A 23348-nucleotide genomic window follows, 5' to 3' on the forward strand; every position below is an offset into this window, starting at 1 on the left:
AATTATTTTGTCGATCTTTTCCAAGAACTGACTTTTACCTCCACTGATTCTCTGTATTTCTTACCATTCTCTCTCATCTACCTCGAATCTAATCTTTGTATCTGTTTCCCATGTCTAACTTTGGTTTCAGTTTGCTCTTTTTCCAGTATCATAAAATGGGAGATCATTGTACTGATTTGAGATCTGTCCTCTTCCTGAATATAAGCATTTATAGCATTACATTTCCCTCTGTGCACGGCTTTTTCTTTCTGCTCCTCAGATGAGATAATTTCCAATTGTTCTTTTTTTTTTTTTTTTTTTTATTTATTCATGATAGTCACACAGAGAGAGACAGAGAGGCAGAGACACAGGCAGAGGGAGAAGCAGGCTCCATGCACCGGGAGCCCGATATGGGATTCGATCCCGGGTCTCCAGGATCACGCCCCGGGCCAAAGGCAGGCGCCAAACCGCTGCGCCACCTGGGGATCCCAATTTCCAATTGTTCTAATTTCAAGTTCACAGATCCTTTTTCCTGCCTGCTCAAACGTGCTGGCAAATCCATCTCGTGAATTTTCATCAGTTTGGCTTTTGTACTTACAATTCCACAATTTTTATTTGGTATGTGGGTGCTTTAATAATTTCTGTGTTTAATTGGTACTCCTTACTTGTTCACATCTTTCTGATTTCTTTTCCTATCTGTGGTTTCCTTTGACTCAGCATTCTTTTTTTAAAAAAGATATTTATTTATTTATTTATTTATTTATTTAAAGATTTTATTTATTTATTCATCACACACACACACACACACACACACACACGAGGCAGAGACACAGGCAGAGGGAGAAGTAGGCTCCATGCAGAGAACCCAATGTGGGACTCGGTCCTAGGACTCTGGGATCATGCACTGGGCCAAAGGCAGGCGCTAAACTGCTGAGCCACCCAGGCTGCCCTTCTTTTTATTTATTCATGAGAGACACACAGGGAGAGGCAGAGACACAGGCAGAGGGAGAAGCAGGCTTCCTGTGGGGAGCCCGATGCAGGACTCAATCCCAGGACCCTGGGATCACAACCTGAGTCAAAGGCAGACGCTCAACCATTGAGCCACTCAGGCGCCCCTCATTTAGCATTCTTAAGACCCTTGAAGTGGCAACACCAAGATGGTAAAATAGAGACCCCCTTGGTTCCCCCACAAAGATCAATAGTCAGAAACCTATCCATAAACAAAAGCAGCTACGAGAAAGCTCAGATGTCCACGTAAGAAACGTCAGCAACACCATGGGGGAAAACCCCTTGAGAATAAGTGCACAAAAAGGGAAGGAAAGACATTTTAATTTTGCTTGCATCATCCTGTCTTCCAGTCGGGCACTGCTCAGTGCCACTGGGGAGCTACCTAGAAAGAATTTCCCTCATTGGAAAAGGGAGAGCCGTGTGAGCAACCAGTTTCTCTGGGCTTTTGGGGTACCACACAAGGGTCCTACTTCTGTTTCACTTCAGTCAGACATAGCAAACCTTAGATGTATAGAGAAGGCTAGAAAAAAAAGAACAGAGGATCAGTAACAGTCACACAGCAAGAGCCACACTGGTTCCAAGTGAACTGCTGTGCAGAGGACCCCAGCAGCTCTCCCCGCTGAAGAGACAAAACGGCCAGCATGGTATCCGAAAACCCAAAGATATTCATATTCTTGGATGCCATCAGAATACCTCCCATATTCTCCTCTATGTACCTGCTGGAGGATGGGATGCATGTTGGCAGACAACTCAAGCCTCTGAAAATGCCTGTGCATGTGACAGCTGGCTGATACCTGCAGCTGACCCCCTTCCATGCAAGTGCTTGGGGCTAGCTCCTCCAGCGGTGCATTTGTTTTTTTTTTTTTTTTTTTTTTTTTTTTTTATCCTTTTTTTTTTTTTATTGGTGTTCAATTTACTAACATACAGAATAACACCCAGTGCCCGTCACCCATTCACTCCCACCCCCCGCCCTCCTCCCAGCGGTGCATTTGAATGCTGCTGGCTTGACTCTTGTCACAGGCCTCTACTGCCATTTGCATGCCCATGGTGATATCCTGTAGTCACAGAAGTGCATGCCAATAGCCAGACCCCCACAGCTGCTTGTGGCCCCAGTTCAGTCCTATCTCTAGTCATTAACTTGCACCACTGGGCTCACCTGCAACTAGTGCCTCAAGCTGTATAACTGTTTACCCCCAGGTTGACTAATACCACCTGAATTTACTGCTATGTACCAGTAGGGATGTTGCAGGAGAGCACGTAGACAACCAGGACTCCCTTAGCTACTTGTAAGCTCACCTTTGTCTCTGTCTCTTGTCGCTATCTATATCCTTATGCTTATCTGCAACTAGTCCTTCCATCTATTTATGTACATGCCCCCAGCCCCACTTTGTTTTTACACCTCCAGTGCCATGTATCTACCCATGGAAAGGCACTACAGCCTCAAGAGTGTAGGCTGACAGCCAGAACCCCCACAGATACTGGTGCATCTGCAGCTGGCTCAGCCCTCCACCACTTCATGTGTGTCTTCAACCACCCCTGGGCATTACACAGACCCCTGCAACTAGATCTTGCAGCTGAGTGCATACATGCCAGTGGCTCTGCCCCACAACTACTCCTTGCCCTGGGCCCTAACCGAGGTCCCCAACAGCCCTTAGAGTCACCTTGAACCCCCTGCAGTACTTGCCAAGGACCACATGGTTATTGATGCTATGGATCTCAGCAGCCTGAGCTGATGAGACATCATGTGCCTGCCCCTGTGTTCTGAGCTCCTGATCCAGAGCCAACACACACCCCTGTACTTGAACGTCTTCCCTTATTGAAGTTGATCTATCAAGTCTAGAAGAGGTTATCGTTCCTTCAAATGTGCAGACACCTATACAATGCTCCAGGGAGCCTTTGATTCTTCAAAAAGAATCAGGGAAACATGGCCCCCACGAAGGAACACATTAAATCTCTAATAACTGACCCCCCAAAAGTGGAAATACCTGAGATTCCCTTTAAAGAATTCACAGTAATTGTTTTAAAGATACTCAGAGAGCTAGAAGAAAGCACAATTGAATGAAATCAGGAAAACAGTACAAGGCTCAACAAAGAGAAACCATAAAGAGCCAAACAGAAATTTTGGATCTGGAGAAACAGTGACCAAATAATTTTAGTGATTGTCAACAGCAGACTGCATAAAGCAGAATCACTGAACTTGATGTCGGATCACTCGAAATATTCAATCAGAGGAGCAAGAGGCAAAAAGGATGTATAATTCAGGAAGCCTTCAGGACTTAATGGACACCATTAAAAAAAGAAACAATTGGGACACCTGGGTGGCTCGGTGGTGGAGCGTCTGCCTTCAGCTCAGGGCGTGATCCCGCAGTCCCAGGATTGAGTCCCACTCTGGGCTCCCTGCACGGAGCCTGCTTCTTCCTCTGCCTATGTCTCTGCCTCTCTCTCTCTCTCTCTCTCTCTCTCTCTCTCTCTGTGTCTCTCATGAATAAATAAATAAAAATCTATATAAAAAGGAAACAATCTACTGATCACTAGAGTCTCAGAGGAAGAAAGGGGCAGAAAGAGTATTTTAAGAAATAAATGGCCACATGTCAGCATCATGGCAGCATAAGACACTCTTGCTTTTTCTGCCCTCCCTGTACCCCTCCCCCACCACCAACACAAATCCAGCATCCATTCATGAACAAAAGTACCTTGTAGGAGTTGTCGGTTCCAGCACTATGTCAGGAGACCTGGGAGGACTCTTACCCACCTTTGCATTGGGTAACGGCAGACATACTGTGGCCCCAGCTGAGGGTCCTGCTGTGTTTCTTGAACCTAGTGCAGCTTCTTTTAGCCATAGTCGAGGAGCCCTTAGAAAACACTGACTTAGACAATCACCCATGTATGAGAGAGCCTTTACCCAAACACTTGGTCTAGTATCTTGCAAGATAGAGAGAAGGCACACAAATGTAATAATTCTGCCACAAGAAGGAGCAAGAATTATGGAGCTGGTATAACCACAGATCTGAGAAAGAAAGCCTCAGAATCTCTAGCTGGGTTGACAGAAGAAGGTATTTCTCCCTGAAGGCACTTAGTAAAAACTAGAACAGGCAACCATACTTCACATGCAAAGACAGCAAGGAAAAACTTCAAAGAACACGAAAACAACAAGGAAACATGACTCCACCAAAGCATAAGAATAATATTAATAATATTCCAGTAACCAAACACAAAAATAGATCTAGGATTTACTTGAGAAAGAATTCAAACATCGGGGTGCAGGTGTCCCGGCGTTTCACTGCATCTGTATGTTTGGGGTAAATCCCCAATAGTGCAATTGCTGGGTCGTAGGGCAGGTCTATTTTTAACTCTTTGAGGAACCTCCACACAGTTTTCCAGAGTGGCTACACCAGTTCACATTCCCACCAACAGTGTAAGAGGGTTCCCTTTTCTCCGCATCCCCTCCAACATTTGTTGTTTCCTGCCTTGTTAATTTGCCCCATTCTCACTGGTGTGAGGTGGTATCTCATTGTGGTTTTGATTTGTATTTCCCTGATGGCAAGTGATGCAGAGCATTTTCTCATATGCATGTTGGCCATGTCTATGTCTTCCTCTGTGAGATTTCTCTTCATGTCTTTTGCCCATTTCATGATTGGATTGTTTGTTTCTTTGGTGTTGAGTTTAATAAGTTCTTTATAGATCTTAGAAACTAGCCCTTTATCTGATATGTCATTTGCAAATATCTTCTCCCATTCTGTAGGTTGTCTTTTAGTTTTGTTGACTGTATCCTTTGCTGTGCAAAAGCTTCTTATCTTGATGAAGTCCCAATAGTTCATTTTTGCTTTTGTTTCTTTTGCCTTCGTGGATGTATCTTGCAAGAAGTTACTGTGGCCGAGTTCATGTTTATAGCAGCAATGGCCACGATAGCCAAACTGTGGAAGGAGCCTCGGTGTCCAACGAAAGATGAGTGGATAAAGAAGATGTGGTTTATGTATACAATGGAATATTACTCAGCCATTAGAAATGACAAATACCCACCATTTGCTTCAACGTGGATGGAACTGGAGGGTATTATGCTGAGTGAAGTAAGTCAGTCGGAGAAGGACAAACATTATATGTTCTCATTCATTTGGGGAATATAAATAATAGTGAAAGGGAATATAAGGGAAGGGAGAAGAAATGTGTGGGAAATATCAGAAAGGGAGACAGAACGTAAAGACTGCTAACTCTTTGGTAGAAGGGGGGTGGTAGAAGGGGTGGTAGAAGGGGTGGTAGAAGGGGAGGAGGGCGGGGGGTGGGAGTGAATGGGTGACGGGCACTGGAGGTTATTCTGTATGTTAGTAAATTGAACACCAATAAAAAATTAAAAGAAAAAGAAAGAATTCAAAATAGCAACTCAAGATAGTATCAATGAGATATAAGAAAACAGAAAGACAATTCGGTGAAATCAGAAAAACAATGTCAACCCAAGTTTTACAAAGAGATAGGAATCATAAAAAGAGGGCACCTGGGTGGCTCAGTTGGTTAAGTGACTGCCTTCAACTCAGGTCATGATACCAGGGTCCTTGGATTGAGTCTCACATTGGGCTCCCCACTCAGCAGGGAGTCTGCTTCTCCCTCTGCCCCTCCCTCCTGCTTGTGATCTCTCTCTCAAATAAATAAATAAAATCGTTTTAAAAAGGGGAAATCATAAAAAAGAACCAAATAGATATTCTGGAGCTTAAGAATTCAATGAATGGGATGAAAAATGTGTTAAAGATTATCAACAGCAGAATGGTCCAAGCAGAAGAGAGAATCTATAAGACACATGACAGGAACTTTGAAATTATCCAGTCAAAGTAGAACAAAGAGAAAGGAGTGAAAAAGAGTGAAGAAAGCCAACATGATTTATTGGATACCATCAAAAGAACCAATTTGTGAATTACTGGAGCCCCAGAAAGAGAAGAGAGACAAAGAAAGTAAACACTTATTTAAAGAAACAAGAAAAAAAGGAGAATTTCCCAAATCTAGGGAGGGATTGGATCCCCAAGCTCATGAAAGGCATACGTCACCAAAGAGCCTAAACCTCCAAAGACCTTCTCCAAGACATGTCATTATAAGACTGTCAAAAATCAAAGATAAAGAGAGAATCTTAGTCACAGCAAGAGAAAAGAAGATTTATACCTCCAAGGGATTTCTCAGCAGAAACCTTACAAGACCAGGAGATAGTGGGACAGTATGTTCAAAGTGCAAAAAGAAAGAGAAAATGCCAACCAGGAATACTCTACCTGCCAAAATTACCCTTCAGAAATGAAGTGGTGATAAAGACTCTCCCAGACAAATAAAAACTGATGAAATTCATCACCACGAAACCTGCCTTACAAGAAGCGCTGAAAGGAATTCTTCAAGGGGAACCAAAAGGACACTAATTGGTAACACAAAAATGTGAAAATATATAAACCCTGATAAGGGTGAGGATGTAGTTACATTCAAAATACTCTAATACTCTAATATGGTAGTGTGTTACCCATTTAACTCCAGTATAAAGGATAAAGGACAGGAGTATTAAAGGGAACTATATAAGAGATGTATACTGAGCATGCCATCCAACAGAAGAATACACATTCTTCTCAAGAGCACATGAAACATTCTTCAGGACAGATCATATGCTAGACTGCAAATCAAGTCTCAGCAAACTCAAAAGTATTGAAATCACCCAGGGTGTCTTTTCCAATCATAATGGTATAAAACTAGAAATCAATAATGGGAGAAAAACCGGAAAGTTCACAAATGTGTGTAAGTTAAACAAAACACTTGTTTTAAAATAAGTATTTTATTTCTTTTTTTTTTTTTTATTTTTTTTATTTATTTATTTTTTTTTTTATTTTTATTTTTTATTTTTTATTTTTTTTTTATTGGTGTTCAATTTACTAACATACAGAATAACACCCAGTGCCCGTCACCCATTCACTCCCACCCCCCGCCCTCCTCCCCTTCTACCACCCCTAGTTCGTTTCCCAGAGTTAGCAGTCTTTATGTTCTGTCTCCCTTTCTGATATTTCCCACACATTTCTTCTCCCTTCCCTTATTTTCCCTTTCACTATTATTTATATTCCCCAAATGAATGAGAACATATAATGTTTGTCCTTCTCCGACTGACTTACTTCACTCAGCATAATACCCTCCAGTTCCATCCACGTTGAAGCAAATGGTGGGTATTTGTCATTTCTAATAGCTGAGTAATATTCCATTGTATACATAAACCACATCTTCTTTATCCATTCATCTTTCGTTGGACACCGAGGCTCCTTCCACAGTTTGGCTATCGTGGCCATTGCTGCTAGAAACATCGGGGTGCAGGTGTCCCAGCGTTTCATTGCATTTGTATCTTTGGGGTAAATCCCCAACAGTGCAATTGCTGGGTCGTAGGGCAGGTATATTTTTAACTGTTTGAGGAACCTCCACACAGTTTTCCACAGTGGCTGCACCAGTTCACATTCCCACCAACAGTGTAAGAGGGTTCCCTTTTCTCCACATCCTCTCCAACATTTGTTGTTTCCTGCCTTGTTAATTTTTCCCATTCTCACTGGTGTGAGGTGGTATCTCATTGTGGTTTTGATTTGTATTTCCCTGATGGCAAGTGATGCAGAGCATTTTCTCATGTGCATGTTGGCCATGTCTATGTCTTCTTCTGTGAGATTTCTGTTCATGTCTTTTGCCCATTTCATGATTGGATTGTTTGTTTCTTTGGTGTTGAGTTTAATAAGTTCTTTATAGATCTTGGAAACTAGCCCTTTATCTGATATGTCATTTGCAAATATCTTCTCCCATTCTGTAGGTTGTCTTTGAGTTTTGTTGACTGTATCCTTTGCTGTGCAAAAGCTTCTTATCTTGATGAAGTCCCAATAGTTCATTTTTGCTTTTGTTTCTTTTGCCTTCGTGGATGTATCTTGCAAGAAGTTACTATGGCCGAGTTCAAAAAGGGTGTTGCCTGTGTTCTTCTCTAGGATTTTGATGGAATCTTGTCTCACATTTAGATCTTTCATCCATTTTGAGTTTATCTTTGTGTATGGTGAAAGAGAGTGGTCTAGTTTCATTCTTCTGCATGTGGATGTCCAATTTTCCCAGCACCATTTATTGAAGAGACTGTCTTTCTTCCAATGGATAGTCTTTCCTCCTTTATCAAATATTACTTGACCATAAAGTTCAGGGTCCACTTCTGGATTCTCTATTCTGTTCCACTGATCTATGTGTCTGTTTTTGTGCCAGTACCACACTGTCTTGATGACCACAGCTTTGTAGTATTTTATTTCCAGTACAGTTAACACACAGTATTCTATCAGTTTCAGGTGTACAATACACTGATTCAACAGTTCTATACTTTACTCAGTGCTCATCATGATAAATGTACTCTTAATCTCCTTGACTTATTTCACCCCCCATCCCCCATCTAGTTGTTCTCTATAGTTAAGAGTCTGTTTCTTGGTTTGCCATCCTCTCTTTTTTCCCCCGCTTTGCTCCTTTGTTTGATTTCTTAAATTCCACATAAGTGAAATCATATGGTTTTTGTCTTTCTCGGACTTATTTTGCTTAGCATAATACTCTCTATACTCTATCTGTGTTGTTGCAAATGGCAAGATTTCATTATTTTTTATGAATGAATAATATTCCATTGTATATATACACCACATCTTCTTTATCCATTCACCTATCAGTGGACACTTGGGGTGCTTCCATAATTTGGCTATTGTAAATAATACTGTTATAAACATAGGGATGCATGTCTCTCTTTGAATTTATGTTTCTGTATTTTCAGTAGTGTGATTACTGGATCATAGGGTAGCTCTATTTTAAACTTTGAGGAAATTCCATACTGTTTTCCAGATTGACTGCACCAGTTTGAATTCCCACCAAGGTGTAGGAGGATTCCTATTTCTCCATGTCCTCACTAACACTTGTTATATCTTGTGTTTTGGTTTTAGCCATTCTGACTGGTGTGAAGTAATATCATGTGGTTTTGATTTTTTGTATGTTTTTTTTATTGGAGTTCGATTTGCCAATATATAGTATAACACCCAATGTAATATTACTCAGCCATTAGAAACAATGAATACCCACCATTTGCTTTGATGTGGATGAAACTGGAGAGTATTATGCTGAGTGAAGTAAGTCAATGGGAGAGGGACAAACATTTGTATGGTTTCACTCATATGGGGAATATAGAAAATAGTGAAAGGGATTATAGGGGAAAGGAGAGAAAATGAATGGGAAAAATCAGAGAGGGTGGTGGAATGTGAGAGGCTCCACTGGGAAGTGAACAAGGGATAGAGGAAGGGGAGGTGGGCAGGGGGATGGGGTGGCTGGGTAACGGGCACTGAGGGTGGGGTCTCTTGACGGGATGAGCACTGGGTTTTGATTTTTATTTTCCTGATGATGAGTGGTGATGAGCATCATTTCATGTGTTTGTGGGGCATCTGGATATCTTTGGAGAAATGTCTGTTCATGTCTTCTGCATATTATTTGTTTTTTGGGAGTTAACACATTCTTGGAGAACAAAGGATTAAAAATGAAATAAAAATGGACATAAAAATAGCTCAAAACAACCTAATGTTATACTGAAAGGAGCTGTAGAAAGAACAGCAAATAAAACCTAAATTCAGCTGAAGGGAGATAATAAAGATTAGAGCAGAAGTCAATGAAATAGAAATCAAAAGAACAGGGATGCCTGGGTGGCTCAGAGGTTGAGCATCTGCCTTTGGCTCAGGTCACGATTCCGAGATCCTGGGATCAAGTCCTGCATCAGCTCCCTGCAGGGAGCCTGCTTCTCTCTCTGCCTATGTCTCTACCTCTCTCTCTGTGTCTCTCATGAATAAATAAATTAAATCTTAAAAAAACCCTCTCCACAGTGTAGGGATATTGAGAGAACATACCTCAATATCACAAAAGTCATCTATGAAAAGCCCACAGTGAATATCATTCTCAATGGGGAAAAACTGAGAGCTTTTCCCCTAAGGTCAGGAACATGATAAGGATGCCCACTCTCACCACTGTTGTTCAACATAGTCCTAGAAGTCCTAACCTTAGCAATCAGACAACAAAAAGAAATAAAAGGCATCCAAGTTGGCAAAGAAGCTAAACTCTCACTCTTTGCAGATGACATGATACTGTATGTGGAAAACCCAAAAGACTTTGCCCCTCCAGTTGCTAGAACTCATACAGGACTTCAGCAATGTGGCAGGATATAAAATCAATGCACAGAAATCAGCTGCATTTCTATACACTAACAGTGAGACAGAAGAAAGAAAGAAATTAAGGAATCAATCCCATCTATAGTTGCACCAAAACCCGTAAGATATCTAGAAATAAACCTAACCAAAGAGGTAAAGAATCTGTACTCTAAAAACTATGGAACACTTATGAAAGAAATTGAGGAAGATGTGTAGAAGTGGAAACACATTCCATACTCATGGATTGGAAGAATAAACATTGTTAAAATGTCTATACTACCCAGAGCAATTTACACATTCAGTGTAATCCCTATCAAAATACCATCAACATTTTTCACAAGGCTGGAACAAAGAATCCTAAAATTTGTATGCAACCACAGAAGACCCTGAATAGCCAGAGGAATGTTGAAAAAGAAAACCCAACCTGGTGGCATCACAATACCTGACTTCAAGCTTTATTACAAAGCTGTAATAATCAAGACAGTATGGTATTGGCACTAAAACAGATACATAGGTCAATGGAACAGATAGAGAACCCAGAACTGGACCCTCAACTCTAGAGTCAACTAATTTTCAACAAAGCAGGAAAGACTACCCACTGGAAAAAGGACAGTCTCTTCAACAAATCGTGTTGAGAAAATTGGACAGCCACATGTAGGAGAATGAGAAAATGCTCCGCATCACTTGCCATCAGGGAAATATAAATCAGAACCAAAATGAGATACCATCTCACATCAGTGATAATGGGGAAAATTAACGAGGCAGGAAACAACAAATGCTGGAGAGGATATGGAGAAAGGGGAACCCTCTTGCACTGTTGGTAGGAATGTGAACTGGTACAGTCACTCTGGAAAATGTGTGGAGGTTCCTCAAAGAGTTAAAAATAGAGTTACCCTATGACCCAGCAGTTGCACTACTGGAGATTTACCTCCAAAGATACAGACACAGTGAAAGACTGAGACACCTGCACCCCAATGTTTATAGCAGCAATGTCCACAATAGCCAGACTGGAAGGAGCCTCAGTGTCCATTGAAAGATGAATGGATAAAGAAGATGTGGTATATATATATACAATGGAGTATTACAAATACCCACCATTTGCCTTGACATGGATGGAACTGGAAGATCTTATGCTGAGTGAAGTAAGTCAATTGGAGAAGGACAATCATTATATGGCTTCATTCATACAAGGAATATAAAAAATAGTGAAAGGGATTATAGGGGAAAGGAGAGAAAATGGGAAAAATTAGAGAGGATGACAAAACATGAGAGACACCTAACTCTGGGAAATGAACAAGGGGTAGTGGAAGGGGAGGTGGGTGGGGGGTTGGGATGACTGGGTGACAGGCACTGAGGGGGGCACTCGACATGATGAGCACTGGGTGTTATGCTATATTTTGGCAAATCAAACTCCAATAAAAAATACAAAAAAATGGTGTGTCAACTATACTCATATAAAAATATAAAGTGTGTGTCAACTATATCCATATAAAAAAAAGTAAATAAGATAGTAAGTATTTTCATCTTTGTGGGCTATAACTGTCTTTGTTGTGACTATTCAAATCTGTTGTAGACAAAAGGAGCCACTGACAATATGTACATGAACGGGCATGGCTGCATGCCAGTAAAACTTTCTTTGTGGACACTGAAATTTGAATTTATTTCTCAATGTCACAAAATGTTGTTCTCTTTTTGATTTTGTCAATGAACTAAAAATGTAAAAACCACCCATAGCTTATGGTTGGTCTTTAAAAATCGCAGGTGATGAGCTGGACTTGGACCATCAGCCATAGTTTGATGATCCCAGTCTTAGGTGGTCTTACCCTGAGAAAATTTCACCTTGAAAAATATTGTGCAGTCACAAAAGTGGACATAAAAATTTATCTCAAAAAAAAATTTATCTCTATGTGAAAACCTAAACAAGGATGTTTATAGGAGCTTTCTTCATAATTGCTAAAAATTGGAAGCAACCAATATGTCCTTCAGTAGGTGATAGACAAATAAACTGTGGGACATCCAGACAAGGGAATGTTATTCAGCACTAAAAAGGAATGAGCCAGTAAACCATGAAAAGACATGGAGGAACCTTAAGTACTTATGACTGAGTGAAAAGACCCAGTCTGTGTAGAGTATCATGTCATCGGCGAAGAGGGAGAGTTTGACTTCTTCTTTGCCAATTTGAATGCCTTTAATGTCTTTTTGTTGTCTGATTGCTGAGGCTAGGACTTCCAGTACTATGTTGAACAGCAGTGGTGAGAGTGGACATCCCTGTCTTGTTCCTGATCTTAGGGGAAAGGCTCCTAGTGCTTCCCCATTGAGAATGATATTTGATGTGTGAAAGGCTATAAACTGTATGATTCCAACTCTGTGACATTCTGAAAAGATGAAACTATAGAGACAGGAAAAGGATCAGTGGTGCCAGGGGTTGTGAGGAGGATAAAGATATGGAGCACAGAGGATTTTTATGACAATGAAACTACTCTGTATGATACCATAGTGGTGGATACATGTCATTACCGATTTGTCCAAACCCATAGAAGGTACAACATCAGGAGTGAACCCTAACGTCCACTATGGACTTTGGATGATGATACTGTGTCTGTGTAGGTTCATTGATTTTAGCAAATGTACCATCTGGTGGGAGATCTTGATAGTGGGGAGGGGTTCTGTGCATGTGTGGGGTTAGGGGGCACAAGTACCTTCCTCTCAACTTTTCTGTGAAACTAAAACTGTTCCCCCCAAGATTGTCTTTTTATTTTTATTTATTTATTTTTACATTTAAAAAAATTTAAATTCAATTTGCCAATATATAGTATAACACCCAGTGCTCACTATTGTCTTTTTAAAGAAGTCATCCATATCCATAAGAATGTTGAAATAATATGCCGATTTTTACAGTTTGGTACATTTTATTAAATGTTCTTCCATCTTCCTCAACATTGTATGTGGAGAAATAGGGAAACATAACAAACTGAGTATTTCTTTCAGTAATGAGTGAGTGAGTGAGTGAATGAATCTCATCAGTGCTGTTTGGAACCACCCAAAGACATCACACCAAACTTTATCATCATCAGTATTATCACTCCAACCATGATGATAACTTACAAGAGGATTTTCCAAAACTGGTATTTAGCTTTTTAGCACTGTAAGACAGGCAAGGTTAACAATCTCTTTCTCTCCCTCCTTCCCACCCCACTCCCCAATTTCTTGAGGCTTTGATAATAGAACACAAATTTAGATTGTAGTTAGAGCCGAGAACATGAAGACAGAGTACATCCAGTCTGGACCACATAAGAAATTGTCACCCATATTTTTGCTGCAAGAGAAAAACTGTAAATCATTCAGTTCCTGTTATAAATTATGTTTAAAAAACCACATTATTTCAAATAATGAAAAATTCATTTTAATTACCTTAATAACATGCCACAGATATGTAAATTTTATAGATAACTTCAAATCCTCATATTATGTGAATAAAATGGAAGAGCAAGTGGAGCAACCAGTTGCTAGGAGTAGCAATAATATCAGTATCGAGTATTCCACAGTTATTCAAACACTGTGCAAATCAGCACAAACTTTATATGTTCAAACTAGCAGTTCATTCTTTAAATTCTCTGCCCTGTGTCTTTCTCTTGAGTCTCCAGCATCAATGACCCAGCCTTCTCTCAAATGATCAGACCATCTAGTTTGAAAACAATAGTATGGAATATGGAAATACACCAATGAGATGAGACTCATGTAAACCAGGCAGGCATAGTGGGAAAATTGGTTCAGAGAGTGCCATGCCCCAATATAAACTGAAGGAAGGCGGAAGGAAGGAAGGAAGGAGGGAGTGTGGAGCGTAGGAGGGGGAGAAAGGGAGGAAGAAAGACAGAAAGAAAACAGTTTGCTTTCATAGCAAATTGGGTACATATGTATCAAGTATAGGAGAGAGTAGGAGTCAAGATCTTGAAGGAAGCTCTCCAAACCCTGTTATGGAATAAAAACATAATTTCCATTCACATGTCCACGGTATGATGGAAGAGTTACCCAAACACATTTTAATAAGTCGCTTTACTCTTCTTCTTTTTTACTCTCAGGAAAGCAAGATGATGAGTCTGGAGTGTGGGTTACGTTATGCCATGAAGATAAGTTGCTGCTTTTCCCGGGAAAGCCCACTGTCTTTTCCACCTCCATTTGGGAAATTGACAGAAGGGAAAGAAAATGTATTAATGATATGCCAATTATAAGTAAAAGAACAGGTACTTTCCAGATTAAAATCAAGGAGCCATATAAGCTATTGTATCAAAAGATTATCTGCTGGAGGTTTCAAGTAATCTGCCAGAATGAGAACTGGGTGAGTCATTGCCATTGTGATTGTGATTATTCAGTCCCCATCTTTTCGCTGACTGAATTCTCTTAAGGTCGGAACAGCATCTATTCTTTACCATCATGTTCTCAATGCGTAGACAGTGACTGGCACAGAGCAGGCTGTCCATGCATATTTGTTGAATGATCACATGGTTTTAGCATCCTCAACGGACAGGAGCTGAGGACCACAGAGTGAAAACACCTACTCACGGTCAGCTAAAGAGAAGGTTGCTGAGCTGAAACTATAATGGGTCCACACTCAACACCTTCTACGGGTTGATGAGATCCCTTCATTTCTCACTCCCAACAGAAGGTCCGCATGCTCTATTTCTCCCTTTCTCCGTATCCTGCTTCCTCTAGTCTGCTTTTTCCACTAAAACACACCATTCTCAGATTATTGTTACAGCTTATGTATATAAATGATGCATTAATTCTGAGCTTTTGATTTACACCTTTCAATCAAGCTCCTCATTCAATTCTCACCGGCCTTTCTAAAGGTTCAAAGTAGCAAAGAGGAAGAAATGCCTGGCTTAGCTTTGAAGGACTCTGGGACAAAAGAGAAAGCTGTTTATCATGAAAAGGAAATGGAGGGTATTATGCTGAGTGAAGTAAGTCAATCAGAGAAGGACAAACATTATATGTTCTCATTCATTTGGGGAATATAAATAATGGTGAAAGGGAATATAAAGGAAGGGAGAAGAAATGTGTGGGAAATATCAGAAAGGGAGACAGAACATAAAGACTACTAACTCTGGGAAATGAACTAGGGGTGGTGGAAGGGGAGAAGGGCGGGGGATGGGGGTGACTGGGTGACGGGCACTGAGGGGGGCACTTGACAGGATGAGCACTGGGTGTTATTCTGTATGTTGGTAAATTGAATACCAATAAAAAATAAATTTATTATATAAAAAAAGAAACAAACTTCCAACCATGGGTTTCAGGCAACCTAGTGTCCCCAGCTTCTGATATAAATCCATGAGCAGGAATACTGAAGGGAGCACACATATTCAATGCCCATGATCTCCACTGTGGGGATTGCACTATTCATTAAACTTTTATCTAACAAATACTGATATGGCTCTTACTACCTACCAGCATTGTTCTAAATGCTTTACTAGTGTTAACTCATTTCATTCGGAGATGACTCCTAGGATTCAGAACAGCTATAATAGACCAAAAAATTTTTTGCCGATTGATTTACGTGTTCTTGGATGATTCACCTCAAAGAACAAAAGCAACAGATTTGGCTTGTTGAAAGCTACAAACTGAATGATTAAAATGTGATCATATAAAAAATAAGAAAAGGTCATGCAGTGATTGGGGATGGATAGATGGGCAGATATGAAATAAAGCCACTGTATGAAAATGTTAATTATAGACTATAGGTAGTGCATATATGGATGTTCATTGTAAAATTATTAAAACTTTTCTATGTCTGAGATTTTTCATAATAAAATATTGAGGAGAAGCAAACAGTATTTCTTTTATGTCCCTTCTACTGCTGCTGTCTTGAGACCCATTCTCTTCTCCTTTTAAGAAAACTTAACAGATCAACCCTAATGTAGTCAATCAAGGTTAGTAACCATTCTGAACTTGTGAAGAGGTTTTACTTAAACAAGAAACTTTTCCCTTCATGTTTCTGTTGCTTATGGCTCTGGAGTGTCTGCTTTTGTGAACTAGACTAGCTCTAGATCTTTGGAACAACAGAGAAGTTCCATGTTTTTGCCTTCAAAGAAGTTCACAGTAGTGTGAATTATGTTAGGAGAGTTTTGTACAAATAATTCTACAAAGATTCCACCCTTGGCTGATGGTATTCATTCATGAAGACTACTCCCAAAGATCAGGATTCTCAAATGGATGAAATCACGAAGGGTCAAACATGGGGAAAAGCATGGAATGGGAGAAGAGGAAATCCTACCATTCTGGTGTGGGTGACTGAGCCAAACAAGTCATAGTTGTTAGTTTCTGTCCTTTTCTTCATCTTCTTGAACCAATTCCTGTATTCTTCTCGTACCTGAGCATGTGAGCACACAAAAATGGGCATGATTTCAGAGAAACTATGAACAAGAGATGAGTGCCACAAAATAGGCTCAGGAAGGCGTGAATTCATGCCTCCCCTCTCCTGCCAGTTTTTCAAATGACCTGCAACCTTAGTCATTGGCCATAGTGACCCTCCCGTTAATGTTTTGTGAGGTGCATTTATATCATTAACTCTTTTTTTAAATTTTTATTTTTTTAAAATATTTTTTTAATTTTTATTTATTTATGATAGTCACACAGAGAGAGAGAGAGAGAGGCAGAGACATAGGCAGAGGGAGAAGCAGGCTCCATGCACCGGGAGCCTGACGTGGGATTCGATCCTGGGTCTCCAGGATCGCGCCCTGGGCCAAAGGCAGGCACCAAACTGCTGCGCCACCCAGGGATCCCAACTCTTTTTTTAAAATGATTTTCATTGTGGTGGAGCATATATAACATAAATTTGCCATTGTAACCATTTTTTGGTATACAATTCAGTGGTGTTAATTATATTCATGACATTGTGCAACCATCAGTACTACCCATTTCTAAAACTTTCATATCATCCCTATGACCATTAAACGATACATTCCCATCTCCACTTCCCAGCCCCTGGTAACCTCTAATCTACATTCTGTTCCTATGAATTTGGCTATTGTAGGTATTTCATTTAAGTGGAATCACACAATATTTGCCCATTAACTTTGGCTCATTTCACTAAGTGTAATGTTTTCAAGATCCATCCTTGCTGTAGAGTGTATCAGAACTTCATTCCTTTTTTATGGCTGAATGGCAATTCATTGTGAGGGATACCACTTCATACCTACTAGGATGGCCATATGATTTTTTTTAAATGATAACTAGTGTTGGTGAGGATGAGGAAAATTTGGAACCTCTGTACATTGCTGGTAAGAATGGAAAATGGTGCTGCCATTGTGGAACACCACTGTGGTTCCTCTAACATGCAAATAGAAATACCACATGATCCATCAATTCCACTCCTAGCTACATCTGAAAGATTTGAACACAGGGACTCAGACAGATACTTGTACATCAATGATCATTGCAGTTCCTATCTCTTTTGAAGAAGTATGCTGCATGCACCATTCCAAATAGGTATCCATGAATTGATTGAATAAGTGATAATAGATGGATAGTAATGATGTTAACTATGATTTTATGTCTTTATTGTAGTGTTGGGAATTCATGAAATTTTAATTAATTTTGAATCATATTTATGAATCATATATGTATATCACATTTATGTATCAAACAACATTTATATATCACTCTTCAGGTAATAAAACTTAAAACTTAATTTAAAGTTTAGTCAGTCGGTGAAGGACAAACATTATATGTTCTCATTCATTTGGGGAATATAAATAATAGTGAAAGGGAATATAAGGGAAGGGAGAAGAAATGTGTGGGAAATATCAGAAAGGGAGACAGAACGTAAAGACTGCTAACTCTGGGAAACGAACTAGGGGTGGTGGAAGGGGAGAAGGGCGGGGGGTGGGAGTGAATGGGTGACGGGCACGGGGGGTTATTCTGTATGTTAGTAAATTGAACACCAATAAAAAATAAATTAAAAAAATAAAGTTTATAACATGAAAATAATTTTAAATGGTGCATTAAGGACTATATCTAAATGGTTATTATTCTAAATGATACCTCATGAACGTGCAATGCAAATAGTGAAAAGAAATACAAAGTATGAGAGCTTTTGTGATATTTAGGGGATATTGTTCCCCCACAATATTCCCTAAAAAGCAGAGCACTCAAGTTTGATTCCCAGTCAGATGTCCCTAATTGCTAAATGTTAGCTTTGACCATCCAGCATATCATTAGGCATTAGTTTTGTCCCTAGAGTGGCTTTGTTCTTTTATTTTTACATTAAAAAAAATAAAGAAGATGTGGTTTATGTATACAATGGAATATTACTCAGCCATTAGAAACGACAAATACCCACCATTTGCTTCGACATGGATGGAACTGGAGGGTATTATGCTGAGTGAAATAAGTCAATCAGAGAAGGACAAACATTATATGGTCTCATTCATTTGGGGAATATAAAAAATAGTGAAAGGGAATAAACGGGAAAGGAGAAAAAATAAGTGGGAAATATCAGAAAGGGAGGCAGAACTTGAAAGTCTCCTAACTCTGGGAAACGAACTAGGGGTGGTGGAAGGGGAGGTGGGCGGGGGGTGGGGGGTGACTGGGTGGTGGGCACTGAGGAGGGCACTTGATGGGATGAGCACTGTGTTATTCTGTATGTTGACAAATTGAACACCAATAAAAAATAAAGTTATTAAAAATTAAATTCAATTTGCCAACATATAGTATAACACCCAGTGCTCATCCCATCAAGTGCTCTCCACAGTGTCCATCACCCAGCCACCTCCCACCCCTTCAGCAACACTTTGTTTCCCAGAGTTAGCAGTCTCTCATGGTTTCTCTCCCTCTCTAATTTTTCCCACTCAGTTCCCTCCTTTCCCTTATAATCCCTTTCACTATTTCTTATATTTTATGTATGAGTGAAACCATGTGATGATTGTCTTTCTCCAATTGACTTATTTCACTCAGCATAATACCTTCCAGTTCCATCCACATTGAAGCAAATGGTAGGTATTCATCTTTTCTGATGGCTGAGTAATATTTAATTGTATATATATATACAGTATATATATATATCACATCTTCTTTATCCATTCATCTGTCAAAGGACATCATGGTTCCTTCCACAGTTGAGCTATTGTGCTATGAACATTGGGGTGCATGTGTCCAGGCATTTCACTACATCAGTATCTTTGGGGTAAATACCCAGTAGTGCAATTGCTGGGTCACAGGGTAGCTCTATTTTTAACTTCTTGAGGAACCTCCACACAGTTTTCCAGAGTGACTGTATCAGTTTGCATTCCCACCAACAGTGCAAGAGGGTTCCCCTTTCTCCACATCCTCTCCAACATTTGTTGTTTCCTGTCTTGTGAATTTGCGCCATTCTCACTGGTGTGAGGTGGTATCTCATTGTGGTTTTGATTCGTATTTCCCTGATGGCAAGTGATGTGAAGCATTCTCTCATGTGTTTCTTGGCTATGTGTATATCTTCTTTGGAGAAATTTCTGTTCATGTCTTCTGCCCATTTCATGATTGGATTGTTTGTTTCTTGGGTGTTAAGTTTGATAAATTCTTTATAGATCTTGGATACTAGCCCTTTATCTGATATGTCGTTTGCAAATATCTTCTCCCATTCTGTAGGTTGTATTTTAGTTTTGTGGACTGTTTTTTTTGATGTGCAGAAGCTTTTGATCCTGATTAAGACCCAATAGTACATTTTTACTTTTGTTCCCCTTGCTTTCATAGATGTATTTTGCAAGAAGTTGCTGTGGCCAAATTAAAAAAGGTTGTTGCCTGTGTTATCCTCTAGGATTTTGATGGATTCTTGTCTCACATTATCCTTCAACCATTTTGAGTTTATCTTTGTGTATGGTGTAAGAGAATGGTCATACAAAGACTATACAGAAGTTTTAGAATATACTTTTTTCTTGAAAATGGTCTTTTAAGGGTACCTGGGTGACTCAGTGGTTGAGTGTCTGCCTTTGACTCAGGTCATGATCTTGGGATCCTGGGATCAAGTCCGGCATCAGGCTCTCTGTAGGGAGCCTACTTCTCCCTCTGCCTATGTCTCTGCCTCTCTCTCTGTCTCTTATGAATAAATAAAAATTAAAAAAAGAAAATTGTCTCTTACATGTAAATTGTACAAGTCTTATAGCTGTGCACTATTACAGAGAGAAAAATGGCTCAAATGTCTCTGTACTCTTGAGGTTTACAACTGAAGCTCATACTGTTGAGCTCTCTGCCCCCAGAAACAGGAAACACTGGCACAAAACCTCGGGAGAGAGCTGACTTGGCAGGTCTTGCAGGATGTGTAAGCACATTTACTAAAGAGGAAGTAGGCTGAATGTTTCATGGGAAAGAGTGCTAAATTATGAAAGGATTTAGTCTTGTTGGAATTGAATTGCAAATGTCAGCACAAACCAAATATCTCAATCTCTGTATATCATCTGGTGACAGCCAAATGATACACGGACTCATCTGATACACCAGGCTCCTTTGGGAGTGGTCAATGCCATATCTTTTTTTTTTTTTTTAAAGATTTTATTTATTTATTTATTTATTTATTTATTTTTATTTTAAAGATTTTATTTATTTATTCATGACAGACACAAAGAGAGAGAGAGAGGCAGAGACACAGGCAGAGGGAGAAGCAGGCCCCATGCAGGGAGCCCGACATGGGACTCGATCCTGGGTCTTCAGGATCACACCCTGGGCTGAAGGCAGTGCTAAACTGCTGAGCCACCAGGGCTGTCCAAGATTTTATTTATTTATTCATGAGAGACACACAGAGAGAGAAGCAGAGACATAGGCAGAGGGAGAAGCAGCCTCCATGCAGGGAGCCTGATGTGGGACTCAATGCCGGGATCATGCCCTGAGCCAAAGGCAGATGCTCAACTGCTGAGCCACCCAGGCATCCCCAATGCCATGTCTTAAAGAAAGACATTTTAGATGGGTCTGGAACACCTGGTGTCCAAGGAACAAGGATTCTTCCAAAATGTCAAGGGAGTAATGGAAAGAATAAAGGAGCAGGCTACACGGAGCTCCCTGGATAGCCAGAGCATGGAGAGGGAACGTACTAGAGATATTTGTAACACTGCCAAATCTGTAAACTTCTATAAAGCCATGCTGCTTCTGGGAAAAAGAAAAGTTAATATAAAAATATGAAAATATGCAAATGTATTCACCTAGGAAAGAAGACTGTGTTGACATGTGATGTTATTTTTCTTTGAGTATGTCTGTTTAAATATGACCACATACTTTTTTCCATGTAAGGAGGGAAGGGAAAATAATAAGTAAAATGGGCAAATTGGACAGCTGACCCAAAACAAGGAACTGTAACAAGAACGGAGATGCTTCGCTCCAGAGGTTTGGCTAAACGGTGTATTAGCTGTCTTAGAAAAACTGAGAAGAATTCTTCCCTTGCTTCTTGAGATATAAAACCTCTAGAAGGGATCCCTGGGTGGCGCAGCGGTTTGGCGCCTGCCTTTGGCCCAGGGCGCGATCCTGGAGACCCAGGATCGAATCCCACATCGGGCTCCCGGTGCATGGAGCCTGCTTCTCCCTCTGCCTGTGTCTCTGCCTCTCTCTCTCTCTCTGTAACTATCATAAATAAAAAAAAAAAAAAAAACAAAAAAAAACTCTAGAATATTCTAGTAACTATAACACATGATCTTGCTGGTTTACAATGTACTATAAGGTATTTATTTCTAATTGAATTCAAATAAATTAAAAAAGCTATCAGACCAGATTAATATATATAATGGCAGGATATTAGATTACATGAAGCTGAACAAACAAAAATTTGGGGACTAAGTTTTACTGTTTTTTTAATAGTTTTTTTTTTTTTTTTACAATTGAGGTTATTAACTATTTTTAAAATTAAATTCAATTAGCCAACATATAGCACATCATTACTTTCAGATGTAGAGTTCAATAATTTATCAGTTGAGTACAATATCCAGTGCTAATCATATCACATGCCCTACTTAATGCCTATCACCCAGTTGCCCCACCCCCTGACCCAGCTCCTCTCTCCCCAGCAACCCTCAGTTTGTTTCCTAGAGTTAAGAGTGTTTTATGGTTTTTTTTCCCCTTCTGATGACTTCCCACTCAGTTTTCCCTCCCTTCCCCTTGGTCCACTGTGCTGTTTCTTATATTCCACATATGAGGGAAACCATATGATAGGTGTCTCTTATTGACTTGTTTCACTCAGCACAATACCCTCCAATTCCATCCATGTTGATGGAAATGGTAAGTATTCATCCTTTGGGATGGCTGGGTAATATTCCATTGTGTATGTATATATATATATATATATCTCCATATTTATTCTTCTGTTGATGGACATCTGGGCTCTTCCATATTTGGCTATTGTGGACATTACTGCTATCAACATTGGGGTGCAGGTGCCTCTTCGAATCATTACATTTGTGTTTTATTCTTTTTTTTTTTAACTGGTCTTTTAAAAAATTTATTTAATTAATTTATTTAGTATTTTTTTTATTGGAGTTCAATTTGCCAACATATAGTATAATGCCCAGTGCTAATCCCATCAAGTGCCCTCCTCAGTGCCCATCACCCAGTCACCCCGTCCCCCCACCCACCTCCCCTTCCACTATCTCTTGTTCGTTTCCCAGAGTTAGGAGTCTCTCATGTTCTGAGAGGGTACTCTCTGATATTTCCCACTCATTTTCTCTCCTTTCCCCTATAATCTCTTTCACTATTTTTTATATTTCCTGTATGAATGAAACCATATATTGGTCCTTCTCCAATTGACTTCACTCAGCATAAAACCCTCAGTTCCACTCACGTTGAAGCAAATGGTGGATATTTGCCGTTTCTAATGGCTGAGTAATCATTACATTTGTATATTTGGGGTAAATATCTAGTAGCGCAATTGCTGGATCATAGGGTAGCTCTATTTTTAACTTCTTGAGGAACCTCTCTATACTGTCTTCCAGAGTGGCTGTACCAGCTTGTGTTACCACCAACAGTGTAAGAGGATTCTCTTTTTTCCACATCCTTGCCAACATTTATTGTTTCCTGACTTGTTAATTTTAGCCCTTCTGACTGGTGTGAGATGGTATCTCATAGTGGTTTTAATTTGTATTTCCTTGATGCCAAGTGATGTGAAGCATTTTTTCATGTGTCAGTTTGCTATTGTATGTCTTTGGAGAAATGTCTGTTCACGTC

The sequence above is a fragment of the Canis aureus genome, chromosome 19 (genome assembly GCF_053574225.1).
Source record: "Canis aureus isolate CA01 chromosome 19, VMU_Caureus_v.1.0, whole genome shotgun sequence".
In the NCBI taxonomy this organism is placed as follows: Eukaryota; Metazoa; Chordata; class Mammalia; order Carnivora; family Canidae; genus Canis; species Canis aureus.